The 25,702-nt window shown below is 48.8% G+C and overlaps 1 protein-coding gene across 6 annotated transcripts in view; it reads right to left on the reverse strand.

Annotated features, from left to right (window-relative positions):
- MORF4L1 (mortality factor 4 like 1) overlaps window positions 1–25,702 on the reverse strand; it is a 59,984-nt gene that overhangs the window by 18,847 nt on the left and 15,435 nt on the right. The window lies entirely within an intron of this gene.

The following is a 25,702-nucleotide window of genomic DNA, read 5'->3' on the forward strand; positions in this document are numbered from 1 at the left end:
GGGACACCAAAATATGCTTGTACCCATTTTCATGTACCCCAAATTTGATGGGACCACTTAAAAAAACGAAAAAAATAACCTAAGTGCTCTTCTGCATCACTTCTTCAATGTCGGGAAAAAACACCTGCTGCGGCTATTTAAATCCCCGACTTTCAATTAAAGGCTAAAACGGGGGTACCCATAGTGATCCCCCATGTTTTTACAACTTTAGGGGGGTCTTACAATTATTTTAAGGAAAAATTTGTAACTTTACGCAAATCCAACTTCGGAGTTTCCCGTTTTCGTTAATTTGATATTGAATACGGGGATAAGCGGGAGCGCGCACCATACCCTTATGCAGAAAAAAACTCCGATATGAAACGTTAACTTCGCCAGGGAAGTTAATCTTTCATATTGAATACCCCTCATAGTGTTTGACAGGGAGCAAAGTTCAATAGGGTCATGTACAAGCAAATGTAGACTAGTAGAGATGGACATTAATGAGAATACACCCATTTGGAGGGGTCTTTTGCACCTCGTATAAAAGGTGAATGCCAGATAATTTGTAGAAAACCAGGCACAGTTGCATTGAAATGCATTTGGGTGAATATACCAATTCTACCCACGTTTGCTTCTTTTGAGCACTGTACCATCCCCCCTCTCCCCCCCCCCCCCTTTCCAAAGCTGTAAGGACAAATATATGTGTTGCTTCCCAAACATACTGCTCCCCTCCGCAACTTCTGCTTTCCACTAGCTCAGCAAGAATAAATAAAGGAGTACAGCAGAGCAGAGCTTTGATGGTCATGTACACCTACAGTCTCAGGCAGAAGGATAACAGCAAGCACAAAAGCCATCATCCCCCTCCTGCAGCCACAGTAAGAGCAGTAATCAATTAGCGGCAGTCATATTTTCCTGCACAATTAGGAGCTAAACCAATAGAAAATTTTGAGAGACCAAAGCATTAAAAGAAAGGCACTAAATGATTCTCCTTAAAAGATAGCAGAAATATACAAAACATGATTAACACAAAACATTAAAAAACATCCAAGCATAAAATATTCTCAAAATTGCAGATTGTGACATTTCAGTGGCATTTAATAATAAAAACCCAATTGTGATAAGAGTGCTTTTAAAGGCATAACAAATAAAATGTTATTTTAGAACTTGCATAACATATACACTTTACCCAGAGTGCTTTCTTCTGTTTGAGATACTTTGGCCTCTCCAAATGAGCTTTTCATTTCATATTCCAGGATCACTTCCTGGACCTATAGAAGGGGTCTTCAACCCGTGGCCCGCCAATGGTTACTGTAGTGAGTACAGTCGCACTACAGACAGAAACAAACACTCTGCCGTCGGCAGCAGTGTGTTTGTTGTGACAGCCAGCCAATGAGAGCCAGACAGACTCATTGGCTGCTGCGCCCACTGCAGGAGCCGGGCTAGAGCTCACTCATTAGCCCCATCTTCCGGCTCCGCAGCGGGCAATGGGAGACACGTCATGACGTCTCTCCAATAATTCATAGCGGGCCGACCCGGGAGGACGGAGGAGCGGGTTTTCAGGTAAGTATTTTTTTTTTTCTTTACTTGTGTGTTTGTCCGCACTGCTGGGAGGGTGGAGATGGGGATGGACTACTGCTGGTGGCACTGCATCGGGGAGGGGGTCTACAACTTGGACACTGCATCAGGGGGGACCACTACTAGGGGGCACTGTATAGTAGAGGGGGGGTTTGAGGACTACTACTGAGGACACTATATAAAGAGCACTACTGGGGGCACTGCATAGGGTGGCAGTTATGGGACAATTAAAATTGTAGGAGGGGCAGTTATGGGTCATAATTGTGTGAGGGGGGGCAGAGTTTAAACACCGCAGTATAGCTTAGTGGCCCTCGGCTTCGTTGAATTTTGTAACGCGGCCCACAGGGCCTTAAAGGTTGAAGGCCCCTGACCTACAGTGTAGCACCTTCAATATACTAGATCTGGAGTGGGGAACCTGTCTTTTGGCGAGGGCCATTTTGATATATAACACTATTCGCAGGCCCCTCCCCCTCCATGTGACATAACATAGGGGCGGGGCAATTGCCGGTGATTACTGAGGATGCTCCTGGGAGCTGTAAAGGCAGCGGTGTGACTGTCTTAAGCGTCCTAAGAACACTCCAGGTGACACTGCTCCATAGATTCTGGCTGCAAGGTGCCATTGTAGGCACCCTGCTAGCCAGATGAAGCTAGCAGAAAAAAAAAAAACTCAGAGGGCCAGACCAAATGATTCCGGGTGCCTTATACGGTCCCCGGGCCTGGGGTTCCCCATCCTTGAACTAGATAATACTTTATATTTAGAGTCCGGGAACAAAAGTCTATATTTTATACAAAATGTACATATTCTTATAGGGAGAAACATACTTGAACACAATGTAGTTTAGCTCCAGGAAGGAGTGCCCAGATCTATTCAATTATCCGCTTCGCGGTCAGCACTTAAGTCACGATTTGCAGTTACAGTGAATAATGGCATTTTCTGACTTATGCGCTTTGCTGTTAACTAGTGCCGCGACGGTAGTTGTGGGCTTAACGCGCTAAGTCAGATTTCTGCTCACACCTCAGGAGGGTACGAGCAGAAGTCCTCTAGTCGCGGGTTTACAGCACGGCCAACTGAATAGCTCACGGCACTCATTCCCGGAGCTAAAACATTGTGCTCAATTGAAGCTCTTCCATAGTGCAGTTATCTAAAGCAGCTTGAAGTACCCTCGTGTTTAATGCTGTAGGGAGCTGGAGACAAGATTGGGATCACAACTCCTTAATATGAAAATGTGTGCTCTCTAAAGAAGGACGGCACTGAAACAGAGCAGGCACCTTATCTGTACCTTAAGCAAAAGAGCCTTTTCTAGTTAAGACTGGTGGAATAGTAGCAGGCAGAAAACTCAATACAAATATTCCCCATAAAGAAGAAACTTAAAAACCAGCTCAAACCTCATGGAAGTCTTCCTACTGCCAAGCCTTTGCTTTTGGGGGATGGTTTATACAAAATCTACACAGAATGCAAATATATCTGCATGGCTGCAAATGCCTCATCTTAGTACAGGGAAGCAACAGTGGCATTCTTTGTCTTCAGCCTAACTCTGGTCAAAATGTCCTCAAATGACCCAGACTCTTAGTAGCTTGTTCATTGGAAGAGTGGGCTTATGGAAGGGAAAACAGTTCCTGGGCATGACTGTTCAAGTAAAACGACCACTGCTACAATATGCAGTCTGAAGGGCGGTATCCATCTTAACCACTTAAAACAAAACCTGGCAGGGTCTAACAACAAAAACATGGGACTGGTTAAATCAACCACAACAGGGAAAGCAGCGGCCCCGTAAGAACATTGAGACTTGTAAAGAGGGCAAGATGTCTGATGCAGCAGTAAGCAAACTGTCTTGGGGAGGGAACACTGCTGTTCTACTGCACTGAAAAAGGAGAACCAGGAACAGAGTTTGAAGGCAGCAGAAACTGCTACTTATACCTGTTAGTTATCTAACCTTGGACCTCTAAAGTTCATATGATCAACTTGGGCCCTTGCCAGAATGTCATCTAGGTACAGAATGATCATGTACTCCTCCTCAAAAGGATCAATCCTATGACTTTGGTGAAGGTCAACTGACAGTGTTCCATTGGTAGTGCAGAAAAATGTTACATATTTATTTTATTTCAGTCAAAGTAGACAGGGTGCGCACCATAGTGAGTAAAAAACATTTACATGTAATAGCAGCACATATAAAAAAAAAACAACTTACATCTAGGTTAAAATAAGTCTGCCAAGTGGGGATGCAGTGTCCACCACAGGATTTCAAGGGAGCTGCAAGTAGTGAATGAGAATTGAATGCTGATTAAAAAAAGGACTCACTTCCACTGACCTAAAATTAATGAACTGCTTAACTACAATGGCCCTTGCGTTTCAAGGACCAGAATTGGTTTGTAGGGTGTTCCAAAAACAGGATTTTTGTACACTTCATAAAAATCCCATTCACAGATTCCATAAGGGACACTGGAACACTAGGGTATAGAATAGATGGTGGTGTGTGGAGCCTAGCACTTTCAATCTTAAAAGACTTGAACAGGGCACCCTCTATACCCCATCTGACTTTGGCTCTGTTCTCTCTTCACTGGTCTTGGTTAAACATAATTAAATACTAAACAGTCACCACAAAACAGAAGTAGTGACACAACAAAACCAAAACCACAGTAAGCACTGCCAGGGTGTCTGTGTGTACCCCATGGAAATCAAATAGGAGAAAGGGATTTTACTGGTAAGTAAAAGATCCTGTTTACTTCATCCACTGGGGGGGACACAAACACTGAGGAAATCCCAAAGCAGTCCTCAAGCGAGGGAGCTCATTGCAGCATCACCAAACACTTTGGACCCAAAGCTCACAACACCTGGATGCAAAGTTGTCAAAGTGATAGAATTTTGCACAAGTGTGTATGAAAGACCAGGCTGCCGCCTGACAGCTGGGCAGCCGAAGTCACATGAGGTGCTTTACCAGGAGACACCGACCAAGTGGTGACCCGCGAAAAGAAACGTTGTGCTCTGGACAATGTAAGCCTGGCGAATGACAGCCAGAATCCAACAAGACCATTTGTTTCGCAGATGGCCAACCTTTTGAGAATGTCAAGAACACAAACTAATCATTTGTCTTCTGTAAATCCCAGGTGCAGTGAACACAGATCTGTTGAACCGGCCCATGTACAAAGAATGTCAAGAATCCAGGTTAGTTGAAGGACCACTGCAAGGCAAAACCAGAGGCACATTCCGCTGATTTATATGGAATTCAGACACCACTTTTGGCAAGAGGAATAGCTTAGTAAGATGTACAAGCCGGTCTCTGTGAAACACAAGATAAGGGTAACGACAGGACAAGGCACCAAGCTCTGACACTCAACGAGCTGACACGACGGCAAGGAGAAATCCAAGTGAGATGCACAAGAGCACGGTTCAAAAAGGAGCTTTCTGCGGAAAGCCGAAAACCAAATTCAGATCCCACAGAGTAGTGGGAGGAAGAAATGGGGGGGGTTTACACATGGACACCTAGTAAAAGTCAACCTCAGGCACCAAGGCAAGGAGACGTTGAATAAAATATGAGATATGGTAAGAACTTACCCTTGTTATCTCTATTTCTACGAAGTCCATAGGGTTCCACAGGATACCTTGGGGTATAGGTGTGACGTCAGTCGCAGGGCACCAAAGAGTTAAGCTTTCAGCCTCCCAGGATGCACTAGGTCCCCCTCCTATACCCCGCCCCCGGGCCAAGGCACCTCAGTTAGTTACCAAGCCATAGGCCGGAGGAGGAGAAGGAAGAGAGAGAACAAAGATCTGGACACATACAAGAATCACATTCTCACCAGAGGGAGACGGAAAACCGGTGACCAGAGCAAAGCCCATCTGCAGCACAGGTGCGACAGGGCGGGAGTCCTGTGGAACCCTATGGACTTCGTAGAAATAGAGATAACAAGGGTAAGTTCTTACCATATCTCATATTTTCTACTTCAGGGTCCATAGGGTATCCACAGGATACCTTGGGGATGTCCCAAAGCAGTATCCTTTAAGGGTGGGGACGCTCCTGTGCAGAAAGGAGAATCCGCCGCCCGAAGGAAGCATCCTGAGAGGCGAAGGTGTCAAACCTGTAATACCTCATGAAGGTATGGACAGAAGACCACGTAGCAGCCTTGCAGATCTGAACTGCCGAGGCACCACGGCGAGCTGCCCACGAAGGACCCACAGACCTAGTGGAATGAGCCTTCAGAGAAGGAGGGACCGGTAGGCCTTCATGAAGAAAAGCTTCAGAAATAGCCATACGGATCCAGGCTGCCAAAGTTTGCTTTGAAGCAGACCAACCCTTTTTACGGAAGCCATAGAGGACAAACAAAGCGTCCGACTTCCTAAACGAAGAAGTGCGGTCAACATAAGTCCTTAAGGCCCGCACAACATCCAAAGAGGCCTCACCCACGGAAAGACCCGGTGAGTTAAAGGCCGGAACAACTATTTCCTCGTTAACATGAAACTGGGAAACAACTTTGGGAAGAAACTCGGGCCGAGTGCGGAGCACTGCCCTGTTCCCATAAAAAACCAAGAAAGGGGGTCTACAAGAAAGAGCCCCTAACTCAGAAACACGTCTGGCCGAAGCAATGGCCAGAAGGAAAACAGTCTTAGCTGTTAGCCATTTAAGATCCACTGAGCCCAGTGGTTCAAACGGCGGTCCTTGGAGAGCCCTCAGGACCACAGCCAAATCCCAAGGCGCCACAGGTGGAACAAAGGGCGGCTGAATGCGGAGAACACCCTGCATAAAGGTGCGCACATCCGGGATTGTAGCAATCCTACGGTGAAACCAGACAGATAGGGCCGAAACCTGTACCTTCAAAGAAGCAAGGCGAAGCCCATGATCTAGTCCCGCTTGCAGGAAGGCGAGAATCCGAGACAGACGAAACTCCCGCGGTGCATAACCTCTCGGTCTACACCACTGGAAGAACGTATGCCACACGCGATGGTATATCCTCGCGGAAGACTGTTTTCGAGCTCGTAACATGGTACGCACCACAGAGCTGGAAAACCCCCGGGACCTCAGCATGGCCGTCTCAACAGCCACGCCGTCAAAGACAGCCGAGTCAGGTCCGGGTGAAGGCAAGGACCCTGAGACCACGCGGGAGCTATCAACAGGAGTGTCCCTCCTTCCTGTTTGAATTTCCGGATTACCCGTGGAAGAAGGGAGACCGGAGGGAACAGGTATGCGAACCGGAACGTCCACCGGACGGACAGAGCATCCACCAGAGACGCCCCTTCGTCTCTTGTGCGAGACCCGTACACCGGCAACTTGTTGTTGTGCCGGGACGCCATGAGGTCGATTTCTGGAAGACCCCACCTGTCCACCAGTAGTTGAAAAACGTCCGGGTGCAGGGACCATTCCCCCGGATGAACGTCCTGGCGACTTAGAAAGTCCGCCTCCCAATTTAGCACTCCCGGGATGAAGACCGCTGATATGGCCGGAAGATTGCGCTCCGCCCAAACCAGGATCCGAGAGACCTCTACGAGAGCCGCCCGACTGCGAGTTCCTCCTTGCCTGTTTATGTAGGCCACGGTGGTAGCGTTGTCCGACTGGACCTGCACCGGGCGACCCTGGAGAAACCGCTGTGCCTGCTGGAGAGCATTGAAGACCGCACGGAGTTCCAAGATATTTATTGGAAGCTCCACTTCTGTCGGCGTCCACCTGCCCTGGAACAAGTGTGGACCCGAAACTGCTCCCCAGCCCCGAAGACTGGCGTCCGTTGTCAACAGGACCCAATTTGGAACCCAGAACGGACGTCCCTTGTTGAGGTGGGTCGTCTGTAACCACCACGCAAGGGACAGGCGAACCTCCTGGGTGAGCACAATCGTCTGGGACTTCAAAGACTGAGTCAGCCCATTCCACTTGGACAGGATCAGGTGCTGCAGAGGTCTGGAGTGAAACTGGGCGTATTCCACCATGTCGAACACCGACACCATGGAGCCCAGTAACCTCATCGCCGAGTGTAAGGACACCCGGCGGTTGTGCAGGCAACTGCGCACCCTTGACTGTAAAGCAGAGATCTTGTCCTCCGTCACGAAGATCCTTTGCTGTCCCGAGTCCAATAAGGCTCCAAGATGCAGAATCCTCCGAGACGGGATTAGAGTGGACTTCTGCCAGTTGATTAGCCAGCCGTGCCGTTGCAGCAGTGCAATGGTCAGGTCCAAGTGGCGTAACAGGAGCTCTGGAGATCCTGCCACCAATAACAGGTCGTCCAAATACGGCAACATGCGGACTCCCTGCAGCCGCAGAGAAGCCGCCATGACCGCCATCACCTTGGTGAAAACACGTGGTGCTGTTGCCAGGCCAAAAGGTAACGCCCGAAACTGGAAGTGGTCGCTGCGGATTGCAAACCTGAGGAACTGTTGATGGCGCCAAAGAATAGGGACATGCAGGTAAGCGTCCTGTATGTCCAATGACACCAAGTAGTCCCCAGGTTCCAGCGCCAGAATGATGGACCGTAGGGTCTCCATCCAAAACTTCGGGACCCGCAAAGACTTGTTGAGTGCTTTGAGGTTGAGAATCGGACGATATGACCCATTGGGTTTCTGTACCAAAAATAGATTTGAATAGAAACCCTGGCCCCTCTGGGAGAATGGAACCGCCACTATAACTCCAGCCTGGAGCATAGTGTGCAATACCTTCCGCAGCTCCGTAGCCTTGTTCCGGTCTGATGGGAGACCCGTGGTGAAGAAGCGAGCCGGGGGTCTGTGCCGGAAGGAGAGGGCGTATCCGTGGGAAACCACCTCCAGAACCCAAGTGTCTGTCGTAGTGGTCGACCAACACTGGGCGAACTGTAGCAGGCGGCCTCCCACCCTGGGATCCCCCAAAGGGAGGCCCGGACCGTCAGGCCGCAGGCTTGTCATCTGGCTTGGGGGCCGGACGTCTGGTACTCCATGCCTGCTTCCGGGGCTTGACCGATTTCTTAGGGCCAGCCTGTCGAGGAAACGACTGTGGTTTGGGCCTGCCCTGGGCCCTAGATGACCGAAAGGACGATGGTCCCGAACCAGAAGGAGCAGCGGCCGACGGGAGACAAGCAGATTTGGCTGCCGCCAGCGTGGCCACAATCTTATCCAGATCCGGACCGAAGAGAACTTCTCCGGTAAACGGCAACGCTTCCAGACCCTTCTTAGAATCTGCGTCCGCCTTCCAGGATCGCAGCCACAAGGTGCGACGAGCAGCTACCGCTGCTGAAGAAATTCTAGACACCAGAGTACTAATGTCTAGAGCCGCCTCGTTGATGTAGGTGGCCGAATCACGGAGATTGCCAATCAACTCCGCCTGATCGGCCGGACAGTCGGATTCAAAAGAAGCCTCTAATGAATCCGCCCAGCGCTCCATCGCTCTGGCAACCCAGCAAATGGCCATAGCCGGCCGTGCTGCCCCCCCTGCAAGGGAATAAGCGGACTTCAGGCAGATTTCTACCTTGCGGTCCGTAGCATCCTTAAGGGAGGACATGGATGGCATCGGCAATGTGGCACTACGGACAAGACGGGTCACGTGAGAATCCACCTGTGGAGGGGATTCCCACTTAGCAAAATAATTATCCGCGAACGGATAAGCCACCGCCAGGCGTCTCTGCGGCTGGTATCTTTTGCCAGGTTGTTTCCACGCCTCCTCTAAATGGTCCACCAACTGACCCGAAAGAGGAAAGACTGTGGCATCGCCCTTCACATCTTTGAAAAAGGCATACTTAGATTTAGCCGCTGGGGGAACTTCGTCCTCAATCACCAAGGCTGTGCGGACCGCCCGAATAAGTCCAGGAATATATACTTTGGACTTAGCATCAGCGTCCTTAGTATGGAGAGGTTCCTGATCGTAAGGATCAAGAATCTCCCCATCATCAGACGTCCCTTCGTCATCCTCATAAGGAGCGGACAGAGACGCCACCGGCCTTTTATGAGGCCGCATCACAGACTCCCCTTGCAACACATCCGACAAGTGCTGTACAGAACTCGTCAGGGAGTTAACCCACGCTGGCTCCTGAGAACCCGGGAGCGGGGAAATAGGGAGACTGTGGGGTACCACCAATTGTCGTGGGAACCCCTGCATGGGTGACGACACCACAGACTGCTGGGACAAACCCATCGGAGTAAACGCGGGCTGCGGAGCTAACTGGCCCACTAAAGCTGTTAACGCCTGAGCGAAACAAGCCCAGGGCGGCTCCTGTACCGGTGCTGTAACCGTAATAGGCCGCGCCATGGACAAACACTGCCGGCAAAGGCCCTCCGCGCTACCCTCCCCCTCCGCTAACGGTACTTTGCACGTGGTACACTGTAGCCGGAGGGGAAAATCACTTTCAGACATGATGGCACCACGTATGTGACCTCTCTCACCAATTAAGTATTAAATAGGCGAGAGACCACCCTGCAGCACCGCACCGCAAGGGCTTTAGCAGAAGAACAGGGACAGTAATAAAGCTGACAGTTTAGAGAAGAAAAGTTACAGGCAGCGCTAGCACAGTCACATACAATGCAGAGAAATAACAATTCCTGCACTAACAGCGCTGATCACTCAACTACACAGACACAGGGCCTGGTAGGACACAGCGCTGCATACACAGACCTGACCACAGCGGAGGAGAGGTATGCGGGGGGACCCAGACCACGATGCTTCCGTCCAGCGCTTCCAGCAGCGTTCACCATGCGTTCTGGAGAAGATGGCCGCCGAGGAGCAGAGAGGAGGCTGGCCTGGGGGAGGAGCGCTGCCACAGGACCAGTCGGCAGCATGCAGAGAGGGCTGTGTGCAGCGGGGGAGGCGCCGGCTGTGAGACAGGGAAGGCGCGCTCCCCTGGCATGCATTTAACCCCTGGGACGCCGCAGCGCTACCGCTCTGCTGCGGTCCGCTGTCCCAGGGGGTAGTGGAAGCGCAGGTTGGTCGCCTGGCTCCACGCTGCAGCCAGTCCCCAGGGAGCCCCCTGCCTGGGGACTTAGGACCATGTGATCAGCGGGGACCCACCGCGGGACCCCGCTGATTACCTCTGTCCCCCTTGAATCCGGCCATGGTCCGGAGCATCTGGGGTCACCGCTAGCTGTGACCCCAGACGCCCACCAGCATCCCCGGATCAGTACCGGCGTTCTGGTACCGGCGGGGTGTAGGGAAGACAACATGGACGTCAGGACTGACTGTCCATGCTGTTCATCCAGATGTGCAGCCACAGCTGCATGAAGAATAAGCTTCAGGGGCTCTTCTAGCCCCCACTCCAACAGGTGCACCCGACTCCGGCCGGGCACCAAACTAAACTGAGGTGCCTTGGCCCGGGGGCGGGGTATAGGAGGGGGACCTAGTGCATCCTGGGAGGCTGAAAGCTTAACTCTTTGGTGCCCTGCGACTGACGTCACACCTATACCCCAAGGTATCCTGTGGATACCCTATGGACCCTGAAGTAGAAATACAGAAAGCAGAGAAACTTGCGCATTCAAGCAGCCCAAATGCAAGCCTGCGACAAGACCCTCCTGAAGGAACTGAAACAAGACGGGAAAGGCGTAAGGAGGAAAAGGTTTCCTCTCGCACCAAGAGGCAGACGTCAGATCCAGTGATAATGCTGAACAGAAGCAGCTTACTAGCTTTCATCATCGTCGGAATAACAGCTGCCGGAATTCCCTTAGCCCTCAAGATGGGAGACCAGGGAAACACAAAGGGGAGTCCACTAGAAGGTCCAGAGGTCAGAGTACCATGAACACAGAGGCTAATCTGGAGCCTCCAAACTGACCTTCGCTTGTTCCCAACAATGGGTTTGAGAACACGTGGTTACAGTGGAAGGAGGAGGAAAGAGGTAGATCAGGGGAAATTCCCATGGAACTGTCATGGTGTCAACCTAAAACCGCTAGTTCTCTTGTTCAATAATGTGGCACCATCAAAGTCTGGCACCTCCCACCTTTTCACCAGGTCCTGAAAGGGAATCTGTATGACATACCACCAGACCTAACCCCAGAGATTTAAATACAGAGGTCGGAAGTCCGGCAGATGAAGACCCCGACTGCGCCTGCTAAGTATCCTAACCGCCCCCGCGCCGGTCGTCGAAATATGGGACAATTGTCACCCTCAAAGAGAAAAAAGCCACCATGACAGCCATCACCTTTGGGAATACCCTTGGGGAAAGGAAAGGCCAAAAGGGAAGAGACCTGAACTAACAAGGCTTGTTCTGAAATGTGAAACAAAGGAGGAACTGGCGAGGATCCCAGTTGGGAATGTGATGCAAGAGTCACTGATGTCCATGGACAGCAGGAATTCCTTTGCTCCATGCTGCAAATTACTAAACAGATTCCATCTTTAACCTATTGATCGGCAAATTAACGTTCAGGGACTTTAGATTAAATATGGGACGCACAAACTTGTCTGGCTTGGGAGCAACATGAGCCATCACACACTAACCCCCACCTGTAGAAAAGAATCAGAGGAGGCTATCTATCTTGCATCCCACAGAAAATGATCTGCATGCAAGCACCTGAAGAGATTTGAAATCATATGTCCCTATAGTGTAGTAGACGAGCTCCCACGATAGGGAAGGTTTTCCAGGCAGCTTGTGGTCAGGACGGCCCAGGAGGAGTCTACAAGGGGAAAAAGGTGCTATTCCCCAGTGGCCACACCGGTTATATCCAATTCCAGACTGAAAAGAACATCTCCAGAAAAGGTAAAATTCTACAAGTATCGCTTAGATTCTGCACCTGCTTACCAGTCCTGAAGCCAGAGGGCTCTACAAGCCGCGTTTGCATAAGCTGAGACTAACAACCAAACCTTCATCGAGGGCCTTTTCGCTAAGATAAAGAGGCAGACTTGGATATCTTACACAAGCAGAATTCAAGTCATCTGATGGGGTACTTGAACGTAGACCATAACTGCGTAGGTCTGCCCACTTTTCCTCCACCTTATTTACCCTGTTGGAGGCCAAAACAGCAGCCACACAGATGGTTTTCAGAGATCTCAGATCTACTGGAATGGTAGTCTTCTTAGACAGTATGACAATAGAGAGCTTGAAAGAGTCTACGGTAGTGGACAAAACATGTAGCTGTCCTCTCACTGACTGGATTTTCCCATCGCCTCTGCATGCAAATTAGGACATAACAAGTCTGCTAATTCCTACACCCAAAGAACGGAGCAAAGAGAACCTCCTGTTACCTACAAGTGCTGCATCCTGGCTAATCCTGTGGGTCGAGTGCAGTGGACAGGTAAGAGGCGGCACACAAATTATGCACCATACTTTAAGTATTTTCCAGCCGTCCAGGAGGAATGGTACAGCTGGCTGTAATAGAGACCCTGACCAGGCTCTATGTGAAATTGTGCAAATAACCACATGATAGAATACATTTAATCTGACTACAGAAAACTGCAACAATTATTTCAAGTGGTTCAGCATTTATAAAGCGGTATATGTTTAATCCAGAGGTCAATAATTGTATATTTTTTTCAAACACAGTACTGATATAGATATATATATATATATATATATATATATATATATATATATATATAGATAGATAGAATATATATATATATATATTTTTTAGTTTTATCCTGAACTGGACATTAAATGAGCCCTGCAAAGTAACATTAATCACTGTGCGCTAAATGCAGTGTTAATTTGACCACTCTTTATGTTATAACACAAGTTACTGTGTAGCCAACACATTGTTGCAATACAAATATTTATGTTTTTTAGGAGTTTGGTGTATTCCATAAGGTTATGGAATACCCGTGAGTGGACAACGTACGTGTGTGTGTGTTTAGAGAATTCTATAACTTAAAATTAATGCACTGGTTTGGAACATTTTTGAGGTCACATCAGCGCAGTTTAATTATCTTCATTCTGTGTTGTAAGGTTGGCAATACCTTTTCAGCTGCTGCACATTTATACCCAAGTAGTCAAACAGGAACTGAGCGAATTTATATAAGTCTATAGGATTCAAGCAAAGGTGGATTTTCCCATACTGTTCGAACCTCTGTGGGAAAAGAATAAAGAGAACAGATGCAGAGACATCTGGAACTTGTGATCCAGATGGGAACAAGCCATTGATAGTCCTCCAACTGAGGGGGGAACGGAAAAAAAAAAAAAGTGTAATAGGCTGCTTACACTTCCACTTAAAAAAAAAAAAAAACTCTCCGGAGACTCATCAATATTCAGGACCTGTTTGAATCATTATCTACAATCACAGAGAAAGGGTTGAGGTCAGAGTCCTCCACAAGCTCCTCAGCCTGAGGGGATGCTTCAAAGTTAGAATCCTCCCATGATTTAAGAATCCCCGTAAGTCTCCCCTTTGTAGCAGAGGTGCCTCCTCCTAATCCCTTGGAAGAGGAATCCAGCAGTTTTTCCAAAGATGAAACCTGCACCAAACCCTGTACAGAGCAAACCAACCTCTGGGCCAAGGGCATCTCAACAAATTGGGAAGCAGAGTGACCAGCAAGATCTCGGTCCCTGAAAATAGCTACTGAGGAGGTGCCCCCAAGGGCATACCCTAGTAGGTCAAAACCTGGACACTTAAGGCTGCATGTGCAGTGTTGGCCATGTTTGTTGGAAACTAGCTGCAAGAAAAGCTACAGTAAGGGTGGCCACCCAGGCCAGCGCTTTCACGGGAGGGGGTTTAACTATAGCAGCTGACAGATAAAGAAATGTCAGTTAATCAGAGTTGAAAAAAAAAAAAAAAAACAGCATGTACAACAGGAGTCCAACCAAACAGAGAAAAAAAACAAATGCACACATGGAAGCTACCCAGAGTACAATATCCCACAGCCCCTGCATGGTATATATCCCACAGCCCCTGCATGGTATAGAAGAGGAAGAGGAGAACAAGCTAGTGCCATATGCCCTGGTAAAGGATTCTCCCTGGGGATGACTGCTGCACTGTGGAGGCAGAGGAGCTATGTGGCTGCACTGCTGAACATCACTTAGGCAAAAGCACTGAAGCTGTACTGCTGATTATTACGGAGACAGAGTAGCCATGTCTGAGGCAGGAACTTCTGTCAGACTGACCACATGCAGATGAGGGGAGAGTGCTGCAAGATTGGGTAACTTCACCTACTGGTACCAGACCACAGGCTGTCACCAATGCAATCCTGAGTGAGTGGTGCTGGAAGAGCAGCTGTGGATTACCCCATCCTCTCCAGATCCTAGCGATAAGGCTGCCGGAGGGTTCCCTACAAGAGGCAGGAATGGGGGCTAACCACGACCTGTACAGATGCCGATCAGTCCGGAGGCACCCACAGGGGGAGGTACCCTGTTCAAATCATTCAGTGAGGTTTTGAAGTGCCAGGCTACACACACCACCATCTATACCCTAGTGTTTCAGCATCCCTCAGTGGATGAAGGAGAATATCCCATAACTCAGAAGGTTCCCAAACACGGTCCTCAAGGCTCCCCAACAGTTCAGGTTTTAGAGATAACCATGGTTGAACACAGATGGCTTAATTAGTACCTCAGTCCATTTGATTTAATCACCTGTGCTCAACCATGGATCTCTCTAAAACCTTAACTGTTGGGGAGCCTTTGGGAACCGCTGGCATAACCAGTTATATAAAAGGGCTGTGCAGTGCATAGGTAGACAAGACACAATCTGTCTGGTTGTGAACGGTAATGTCAGATTAAAAATCCTGTGAAATTCCAGGGCGTAGAACCGTACATAAGCAGCATTGCATGCAGAGAAGTCAGCTTGTTCACTTCCTTTGTAAATTCCTTATGGAGCTCAACAGAGGCCACATGAGAGCCATGGTCTTGTACATCTACAAGAGTGGTCTGCAACAGCAAGAGTGTTTTGACCAACTTCAAGCTGCTTTTGGGGAGGAAGCATCGTCCCGAACCACTGTTTGAGTGGTTTGAAAAATTTTGGCATGGGAGCATGGCCTGATTCAGAGTTGGGAATAGAGAGAGATCGCACATAACTGTGTACCTGGACAAACCATGTTGCAATGCAAGGGGTGTAAATACATAATTATTTTTTGCATGTAGGGTAAATACTGGCTGCTTTTACATGTAGCCCACAAATCCTGCACAGCTTTATTATTACTCTACAATTTAGATGTCAGTTTGGATACCTCCCTCCCAAATCTAAATCTTTCTGCACATTTTAAATCTGCCCCACCTGCAGTGCAACATGGTTTCACCAAGATGATCAGTTGAGAGATATCTCTCTCTATTCCCAACTCTGAATCAGGCCCACTGTCTCTGGAAGACAAGTGCTGCAGCTGACCTGTGTCCGCCATCACAGAGGATAACATTGCTGCCATGCGGGCCATAGTTGAGGTGGACACCAGGGTGATTAGGGCCCAGTTAGAGGAGATAGGCATCTCACTGGGATCCATCCGCTCGATACCAGACGAAAAGCTTAGTCTGAGCAAGGTTTCTGCAAGCTGGGCATCCCACCAGCTGACTCGTGCGCAGGTGGTGGCTAGTGAGACTTGGTGCTGCAACATGCTGGCCAGGTTTGATGGCTGTTGTTCAAACTCTGTCTGGGAGATAATCAGTGGTGATGAATCCTGGACCTACATTTATTCACACTGCAGGGAGAGTTTTTAAGTAGCCTAGCATCTGAGTGCTGGGCACACACCATAAAGTGATGTAAAAAAGGCGTGTCTCAAGGACACGCCCTCTTTCCCCAAGTGGCCACGACCCTTTTCCAGGCACACCCACATTGAAATGCCCCTTTCTGACAGGCATCCTGCCTGCCCTTGTGTGAAGATTATAGCTACCATACCACTTGTGCAGCAGTGCACAGTCACTGGGGACTGGTACGCCAACCAATGCTTGCCGCAAGTGCAGGAAGCCATTTTCAGGAGCCATCCAAGAACTCACACTCGTGGTGCCCTTCTCCATCACAACAAAGCACCTGTCCACAAGTCTAGGACAGTGGTGGATTTCCTGGCCCATGAACACATAAAAGGAGCTTGGTCATCTGTCGTACAGTCTAGACTGGCCCCTGTGACTTCATGTTTCCACAGATCAAGCAAAAGATGTTTGGGAATAGTTTTGAGTAACTGGTAGCTGCAGTGACTACCTTCATCCAGCATGTAGAAGACATAGCTGTTTCGGACTTATCCAGCTATTTCACCAATTGGTTTGAGCGCATGCAGCTTAGCATAGACTACACTGGCGAATACTTTGGAAGAATGTAATGTTCACTTTGCTTGGAATATAAAACTTTTTGTGCAGCCAGAAACTTATTGCAAACCCTCATATCTTAAACACAAGGAGTCAGATAAGAGTTAGACCCAGCACCAGTGGTCCCAGTCTCTAGTCCAGACAAGAAAGCGTGTGTGGACTTTGCATTCCATCAAGCAAGTTCAGGACTGGCCCCAGAACAGTTTACCACTTACCGTATATACTTGAGTATAAGCCGAGTTTTTCTGCACATTTTTTGTGCAATCCCAGGGGGGATTACCACTGGGGGTACTACCAGGGGGGGGGGGATTACCACTGGGGGGATTACCACTGGAGGCACTACAAGGGGGGGATTACCACTGGAGGCACTACAAGGGGGGGGATTACCACTGGAGGCACTACAAGGGGGGGGATTACCACTGGAGGCACTACAAGGGGGGGGATTACCACTGGAGGCACTACAAGGGGGGGGATTACCACTGGAGGCACTACAAGGGGGGGGATTACCACTGGAGGCACTACAAGGGGGGGGATTACCACTGGAGGCACTACAAGGGGGGGGATTACCACTGGAGGCACTACAAGGGGGGGGATTACCACTGGAGGCACTACAAGGGGGGGGATTACCACTGGAGGCACTACAAGGGGGGGGATTACCACTGGAGGCACTACAAGGGGGGGGATTACCACTGGAGGCACTACAAGGGGGGGGATTACCACTGGAGGCACTACAAGGGGGGGGTTTACCACTGGAGGCACTACAAGGGGGGGGGATTACCACTGGAGGCACTACAAGGGGGGGGATTACCACTGGAGGCACTACAAGGGGGGGGATTACCACTGGAGGCACTACAAGGGGGGGGATTACCACTGGAGGCACTACAAGGGGGGGGATTACCACTGGAGGCACTACAAGGGGGGGATTACCACTGGAGGCACTACAAGGGGGGGATTACCACTGGAGGCACTACAAGGGGGGATTACCACTGGAGGCACTACAAGGGGGGATTACCACTGGAGGCACTACAAGGGGGGATTACCACTGGAGGCACTACAAGGGGGGATTACCACTGGAGGCACTACAAGGGGGGATTACCACTGGAGGCACTACAAGGGGGGATTACCACTGGAGGCACTACAAGGGGGGATTACCACTGGAGGCACTACAAGGGGGGGTTACCACTGGAGGCACTACCAGGGGGGGTTACCACTAGAGGCACTACCAGGGGGGGTTACCACTGGAGGCACTACCAGGGGGGGTTACCACTGGAGGCACTACCAGGGGGGGTTACCACTGGAGGCACTACCAGGGGGAATTACTACTGGAGGCACTACCAGGGGGAATTACTACTGGAGGCACTACCAGGGGGAATTACTACTGGAGGCACTACCAGGGGGAATTACTACTGGAGGCACTACCAGCTGCTGCCATTTCCCACACTAGGCTTATACTCGAGTCAATAAGATTCCCCAGTTTTTTGGAGTAAAAGTAGGTACCTCGGCTTATATTCGGGTCGGCTTATACTCGAGTATATATGTATAAGATTAAAGAAAATCTTTATGGAACTTCATTGCAGTGGGATCCTTTATGTTCTTTAAAGTTCTGTCCCAAACAGAATGGCCTGAAAAGGGAAGGGCACATGTACCAAGCAAAATTTTATCAATCACTCTTTAAAAGGCTCCTTAGGACAGTGGTTCCCAGACTGCCATTACAGTCCATATTTTAAGGATATCTATGCTTGAGCACAGGTCACTTAATTAGTACCTCAGTCAATTTGATTTAAACAAATGGGCTCAAGCATGGATATCCTTGAAACTTCCAAAACTAAAATGAATTCAGACCAATTCCATGGTCGAAGTGGAAAATATACTTCAGGTCACCCAACCCAAATGGAAAAAAGGAATCTGGCCCATAGAATGGCCAAGAGACCAGAACCATATAAACTAAATAGCAGTTTGTGTGGGTGGCCCCCAAGAGATGTTGCAGCACAAGTAGAGTAAGGATGATGCTTGCAGCTCACATGGAGTGCTGTCTGATATTAAACATAGCTGTATTATGTACCACTGGGAAGGAGGCCTAGGACTAATCTCAGGTAGTGACTTAAGTTAGATAATGCACCCAGTAAAAAAAATTACTTGGAAGGGATGGGGGAGAAAGCACTCAACAGATCTAGCCAGCTACCTCAACAAATAGGACAAACTATATTATATATATATATATATATACACACACACATATATACACATATACGCACACACACACTTCCAGGATTACAAATTTTCCCAGACTATTTTGAATTACCGTTGGACCTAAGCCCAGTGGATGAAAAACCGGCGCCGGAGGGCCGGCACATGATAATCCCTACTGAGGTGAGTAAGGCCCCTAATCCTCCCTTAGGGGTGCCTAACCCTAACCTCCTCCCCTAGTGCCTTACCCCAACCTCCCCCCCAGGGGTCCCTAAACCTAACCCCTCCTCCCTGCACCCTAACCCTCCCGGGGGGTGCCTCAACCAAAGTCCCTAAACCTAACCCCCCCCCCCCCCACCCAGCTATCAGCTTCCACAGCTTACCTACGTTCTGTATGCCGGGTTTTGGCGTGGTGCTTATGATAGGCATCGGTATTTAGACACCTATTATTATCATCTATTTATTTATATGGCGCCACAAGTGTTCCGCAGCACCTTACAAAGTACATGGACAAAAAAGTAACCATTGACTTACAATACAATACAGGACATGGATAGACATTGCTATATTAGCGACCTTAACGTCCACATAAGCAGCCAAATGTTAATAGCCCTATTGGGGATTACAGTAGGGGGAAGCACAAGAGGGTAGAGGGCTCTGCTCGAAAGAGCTTACATTCTTTAAGGGAGGGGAAGACAAAACAGGAGTGACACAGAATGGGGTGGGCGGGGAGAAAGGAAGATGTAGCAGCAAGTTAGGATGAGAGCTGGAAGGCTTTAATGAAGTAGTGGGTCTTAAGAGCTCGTTTGAAAGATTGCAGAGATGTGCAGAGTCTGATAGGGAGAGGGAGGGAGTTCCAAAGGTGAGGAGCAGCACGGGCAAAATCTTGGAGGCGGGAGTGGGAGGAAGTAATCAATTGGCATGAAAGGCGGCGTGTATTAAGTGAACGAAGAGGGCGGACAGAAGAGTGAAGGGAGAAGAGATCAGATGTAAATGGGAGAGGAATGGGTGAGGGCTTTGTAAGTGAGTGTGAGAGCCTTGAATTGGGTTCTGAAAGGGAATGGGAGCCAGTGTAGGGCTTGCAAAAGAGGGGAGGCAAGTAGAGCGTTTGGAGAGGAAGATGAGCCGAGCAGCAGCATTGAGCACAGACTGGAGAGGAGAGAGATGGGATTTGGGGAGGCCAGCTAGGAGAAGGTTGCAGTAGTCCAGTCTGGACATGACCAGTGAATGTACAAGGGTTTTGGTAGCATCCTGGGTGAGAAAGGGTCTAATCTTGAGATGGAAATGACAGGACTGCGAGAGGTTCTGAATGTGTGTCCCATCATTAGTCCCATCCCGGATTTCACTGTCTAGAAGCTGGCGGTCGGCATTTCGACCACCGGCTTCCCGACTACATCCCAGCAAATGTTATGAGTGAGGTTATAAGGTGGGTTTATTTTTTGGTTAAGTTATATTCCGGTCGGACCCTAAAATAATTTCAGCAGTTGGATACTTTTAGTTACAGAATACTTTGCAGTACAATTTCCTTTTGGGATACAGATTGTAGGGCTGATCCTATTGAATAATTCCTCAATTCTTCCACTTCCAGGGATCCAGATGAATCATCTCCACTTAGAACTGCAAGTGGAGATGGAATGGAATAGGGTTTCACAACGATAGCTATATTTCTACTTGATTGTTGTAGCCTAGTCTAAATAAGTTACATTATTTATTTGGATGTATGCTTCGTGGCTACGTTTTTCTCCTTCATAATCATAGTTGGTGCTATTATAGTTTGTACATGTAAACTTCAAAAACTTTACTAGGTAATGAATTGAAAAAGTGGATATTAATGAAGACTAAAGAACAGTATTAAAGAAAGGTTATCAAAAGCAATATTATTAAGCTAAATTGTCATGATTTAGCACCTTAACCGATACTTGAAAGTGTGTGTGGCTGGTTATCCAAGTATGCAAAAGCTTATGGATAGATTCTTTAAAATGTGCATGGGCTTTAGCTCAATCAGAAATTGCACTTTAACCATTTACCAAGTCAGTCAACTTTAATGAAGGAGAACAACAGGATTTTGGCACTTACCGATAAATCCCTTTATACGATACGACAGGGGGATACTGGAGTCTAAGTAAAGTGGGGTATAGATGTGGGTTAACCGGGAGCTGGCACTTTAAGAATTTAGAAAGGTAGCTAGCTCCTCCCCCTCTATACCCCCCTACAGGTCAGTCTAAAAAAATTCTGCCCGAGGATAGCTGGAAATAGAGAAGTGCAGAGAAGGGAATCTAAACCATACATAAACAAATAAGAACATTCAAAACCAGGAAAACCCTGAAGAAACAACTGTCAGAATCCTGGAAAAACAAACCAAGCAGGTAGAAACAGCGCAGGGTGGGCGTCCAGTGTCCCCTGTGGAATCGGAGAAAGGGATTCATCGGCAAGTACCAAAATCCTGTTGTTTTCTCCTTTATCCACTAGGGGACACTGGAGTCCAAGTACAGTTTAGGACGTCTCAGAGCTCCCATCCCGGGGGCGGGAGAGCACTGAGAACCCTGCAGAACAGCACAGCCATACTGCGAAGCAGAGGCTGCAAAAGTGTTAAAACCTTACCAAAGTATGCAGGCCTGACCAAGTGACAGCCCGACAAATGTGAGTTAGAGAAACCCCGCGGGCAACCGCCCACGCAGGACCCACCGAGCGCATAGAATGCGCTGTAATAGAAGCAGGAGGCTGTTTAAAGGCGGCCAGATAGGCCTGTCTGATGGTCAGACGCATCCAGCATGAAATAGTTTGCTTTAAAGCTGGTGAGCCAGGACGAGCCATATCATATCGAACAAAAAGAAAATCAGACTTCTTGAGAGATGCTGTCCTATCCACATAGAACCTAAACGCTGACGACATCTAAAGGTTCTGGATGCTGCAGAATAGTCGTTCCACACTGGAACCACAACACCCTAGGCAAAAAAAAAAAAAAAAAAACACATCTACGTACAGAGGGCCTGATTCAGACCCGCTCGCGAGCGCAAGCAAGCGCCCGCAAGCGGGTCGATGGTGCCCTAGTGGGCATGCGCGAGACCCAGATAGCGACAGCCAAGCTGTCACCCCGGGTCTCGCACCAAAGGGGGCGTGCTGTCGATGTTGAGTGACAGCACGCCCCCTTTGGTGGGCGTGCCGGGGACATGGCTGCCAGACGGAGGCGTTCCAATGGGAACGCCTACCATCTGGGTCCGGCCCCACTGACATCACTAGTGATGTCAGTGGGAGTGATTTTGGCTCTGATAGAGCCAAAATCACTCTAGGGCTTGCAGTCACCGAGACCCTACCGCAGGGTCTCATCGCAAGCCCGATGGTCACGATGGTCTTGACCATCATCATGGACGCTCGCATAAGCTGTGGGTGGTAACCCACAGCTATGCGAGCGTCCAGGACACTCAAAAAAAAAAAGAAAAAGAAACGCCCTGATTCAGAGCGGGCGCTCGTTCAGAGTGTCCGGCTCTGAATCAGGCCCAGAGTTCAGTCCTATCCTCATGAAAAATGAGGTAAGGAGGACGGCAGGAAAGAGCCCCAAATTATGACACACGCCGATTAGAGGCGAGCGCCAAAAAGGAGAACCACCTTCCAAGATAAAAATTTAAACTCCACAGTCTGTAAAGGCTCAAAAAAGGAAGACTGGAGAAATAAAAAGAACCAAATCCAAGTCCCATGGGGCAGTTAAGAGGAACAAATGGAGGCTGTAACCTTATGACTACTTGTAGGAAGGTCTGTGAACGTCCAGCAATAATGCTAGTTTCCTCTGACAGAAAATGGACAGAACCAAAGCCTGAACCTTCAGAGATCCCAGGCGAAGGTCTGCTGAAAAAACGACCTGCATAAAAAGAAGCCTTGACACCCTGAATTCTGACAGAGGTGAACCCCGGCATTCACACCAAAAGACGTAAGCCTTCCAAATACGGTAACAGTGTTTTGAAGGGACTTCTTTTCTAGCCCGAAGCATAGTAGGAATGCGAAGTGAAGGGAACTCCTCTTCTTAAGATACAGCCCCGCCGTTAAACGAAGCTGTCTTAAGTCCTGATGGATAAGCGGACCCAGTAGATCAGGGGTCTTCAAACTTGGCCCTCCAGCTGCTGTGGAACTACACATCCCAGCATGCACTGCCATAGTTTTAGCATACAGTTATATAAAAAAGGTGGCAGTACATGCTGGAATGTGTAGTTCCACAGCTGCTGGAGCACCAAGGTTGAAGACCCCTGCAGTAGAATATCCTCTTGCAGAGGAAGAGGTCACGGGTCGCCTATCAGTAGATGACGTAGGTTGGAATACCACACCCGTCTGGACCAGTCTGGGGCCACCAATAGCACCCTGGCCTTCACTCTTGATCCTCCGTAGACTAGGAAGAAGTAGGATTGGAGGAAACCGGTAAACAAACTGAAAATTGCCAAGGAGTTGTTAAAGTATCCACTGGCCACGCCCGTGGTCCTCTCATTCGCGAGCAGTAAGTGGCAGTTGATGGATTAACCTTGACGCCATGAGGTCTACCCGAGGAAGACTCCACCGCTGAAGAAGTTGCTGAAACACCTGAGGGTTGAGCGGATGAATGTCCTGTCGGCTGAGGTAGTCGGTCTCCCAGTTTTATACTCCTGGAATGAAAATTCCTGTCCAGGGAAGAATGCGGCTTACTTCCCTCATGGCAGCCCGACTTTTGGTGCCGCCCTGCTGTTTATGTATGCCACAGCCGTGGCATTGCTAACAGGTGAGAGGAATTCAGCCACCCAAGGAGAGATGTTCCGAGTCCTGAGTGACAATTGTACTCACTGATGAAAGAAAAAAAAAATGAGACCCTGACCACAGAGAAGGGGTCCAATTGGAATGGCTGGGCATGGAACCTCCAATACTGGATGGACTCGAAGGTCACATCCATCGTCCCCAGCTGTCGAATACACAGGTGCACTGACACCTGACGATGTCGCAGTATCAGCCACAACATGTGTTGAATGGAGGTGACCTTTTCTTGAGAAAGGAATACCTGCTTCAGTGTGTCCAAAATCATTCCCAGAAACAGTAAGCTGTAGATTAGTTTTTTGGGAATTTTAGGGTCCATGTTGTAAAAGAAGACCGAGTAATCCATATGTCTAGTAACAATTTAGTTACTGAAGGAGCTTTGAGGATAAGATTTTCCAAATAAGGGACAATAGTAATACCCCAAGTCCAAAGCAGGGCCCTCATTACGGCCCTGACCTTCGTGACAACTCTAGGTGCTGAGGAAAAACCGAAAGGTAAGGCCTGAAATTGAAGATAAGAGTCTCGCACCTCAACCCGAAGGAATGCCTGATAAGTAGGCCAAACAGGAAAGTGGAGGTAGGCATCTCTTATCTGTAAAGCCACGAGAAACTCGTCTTTCGAGACCCTTGCGATAACAGATTGAAGGGACTCCACCTTTAACCTGAACGTCCGCAATTCTGAATTGAGATTCTTCAGGTTTAAATAGGTCTCAACGACCCGTCCGGCTTGGGAACCACAAACAAGCTGGAGTAAAAACCTTGCCCCAGCTGGTGGATTGGAACATGTACCACCACTCGAAAGAACAGAAGCCTGCCTATAGCTTCCTGCATCACAACCCATTTGTTTGTTGACCTTGGTAAACCAGTTGTGAAAATCGAGGCAGAGGTTTGAGTTGGAAACCTAGGTTCCACCCCTTAATAACAATGTCCCAGATCCAGGTGCTGACAAGACTGGTTCCAAACTTCTTTGAATACCTGAAGGCGAGCTCCCACCCTGGGATCCAGTAGGTGAGAGGGGAGCACGGCAAGCAGCTGAAGGCTTATCCTGTTGAGACAAGGATGCAGTGGCTCTACCTCTGGAACCACTGGAGATAGCAGGCACTCCTCTGGAATGACCTCTGAATCTCCCTGCAACACTTAAAGACCAAAAGGATGGTCTTGCAAAAGGTTTCCTAGGATGGGGAGCCATAGATGGGATATCAGTGACTTGAGATAGCCACTTATCTAGTCCAGATCCGAACTAGAACTTCTCCTGTGAAATGGAAGAGCCTCCACACCTCTCTGCTGACTCCGCATCAGCCTGCCTTTGTCGTAGCCAAAGTGCTCTATGGCTAACATAGCCAAGGATCTGGAATAAAGATTACATATGACCTTTGAAGCTTCCCCCTAGGAAGCATGTGCAATCTGTTCAGCTAAAGGAATCAGATCCCCTGCCGAGACCCCAGACCTAAGGCCCTCAGAAAGTTGTGTAGACCAGGCCTCAACAGACTTGTTGACCCAGCAGCTTATTAGTGCAGGAGGGACACTGTACAAGGAAACTGCTCCTGGAACCGGGAACACCATCTTCTTAGACAGACGTGACATCTAAGGTTCCACTCTAGGCGGAGCCTCACATTATTCCCTACTATCTGAAGGAAAGGGATATAGTTTGAGAGTTTTTGAGACACTTTGAACATCTTACCTGGGTGTTTCCACGCAGAGATAAGGATTTCATCCAATACCTCCGGCTCTGGAAAGGAGAGAGTCTGTCTTTGTCTTTTATTAAAGATAGACGGCGTAGTAGAATCCTTAATATGTAACACCTGGCGGATTGCAGCAATCAATGCCTTTACACCCTGAGAAAAAGGTTCCGCCTCCTCAGGTTTAAACCTCGCCTTCCTTTTGTTTTGACATCTCGTCCTCTTCCGACTCATCCCACCTAAGGGGATTCGGAATCAGCCTTTTAACGAGAAAAAGAGAGGACGAGGCCGTGGAAGGGGTCTGGGCTGACATAACATTAGTGAGCCCTTCTACAGATCTGGCTAAAGAATGTGCCCAATCTGTTCAGAGATGGCCGACTTCTGAGATCTGGCAACCTCTCTCTCTGCCAAAAGGCTATCTTAGCATTGCTCAAC

The sequence above is a fragment of the Taudactylus pleione genome, unplaced genomic scaffold (assembly GCF_031769625.1).
Source record: "Taudactylus pleione unplaced genomic scaffold, aTauple2 ptg000556l, whole genome shotgun sequence".
Taxonomy (NCBI): Eukaryota; Metazoa; Chordata; class Amphibia; order Anura; family Myobatrachidae; genus Taudactylus; species Taudactylus pleione.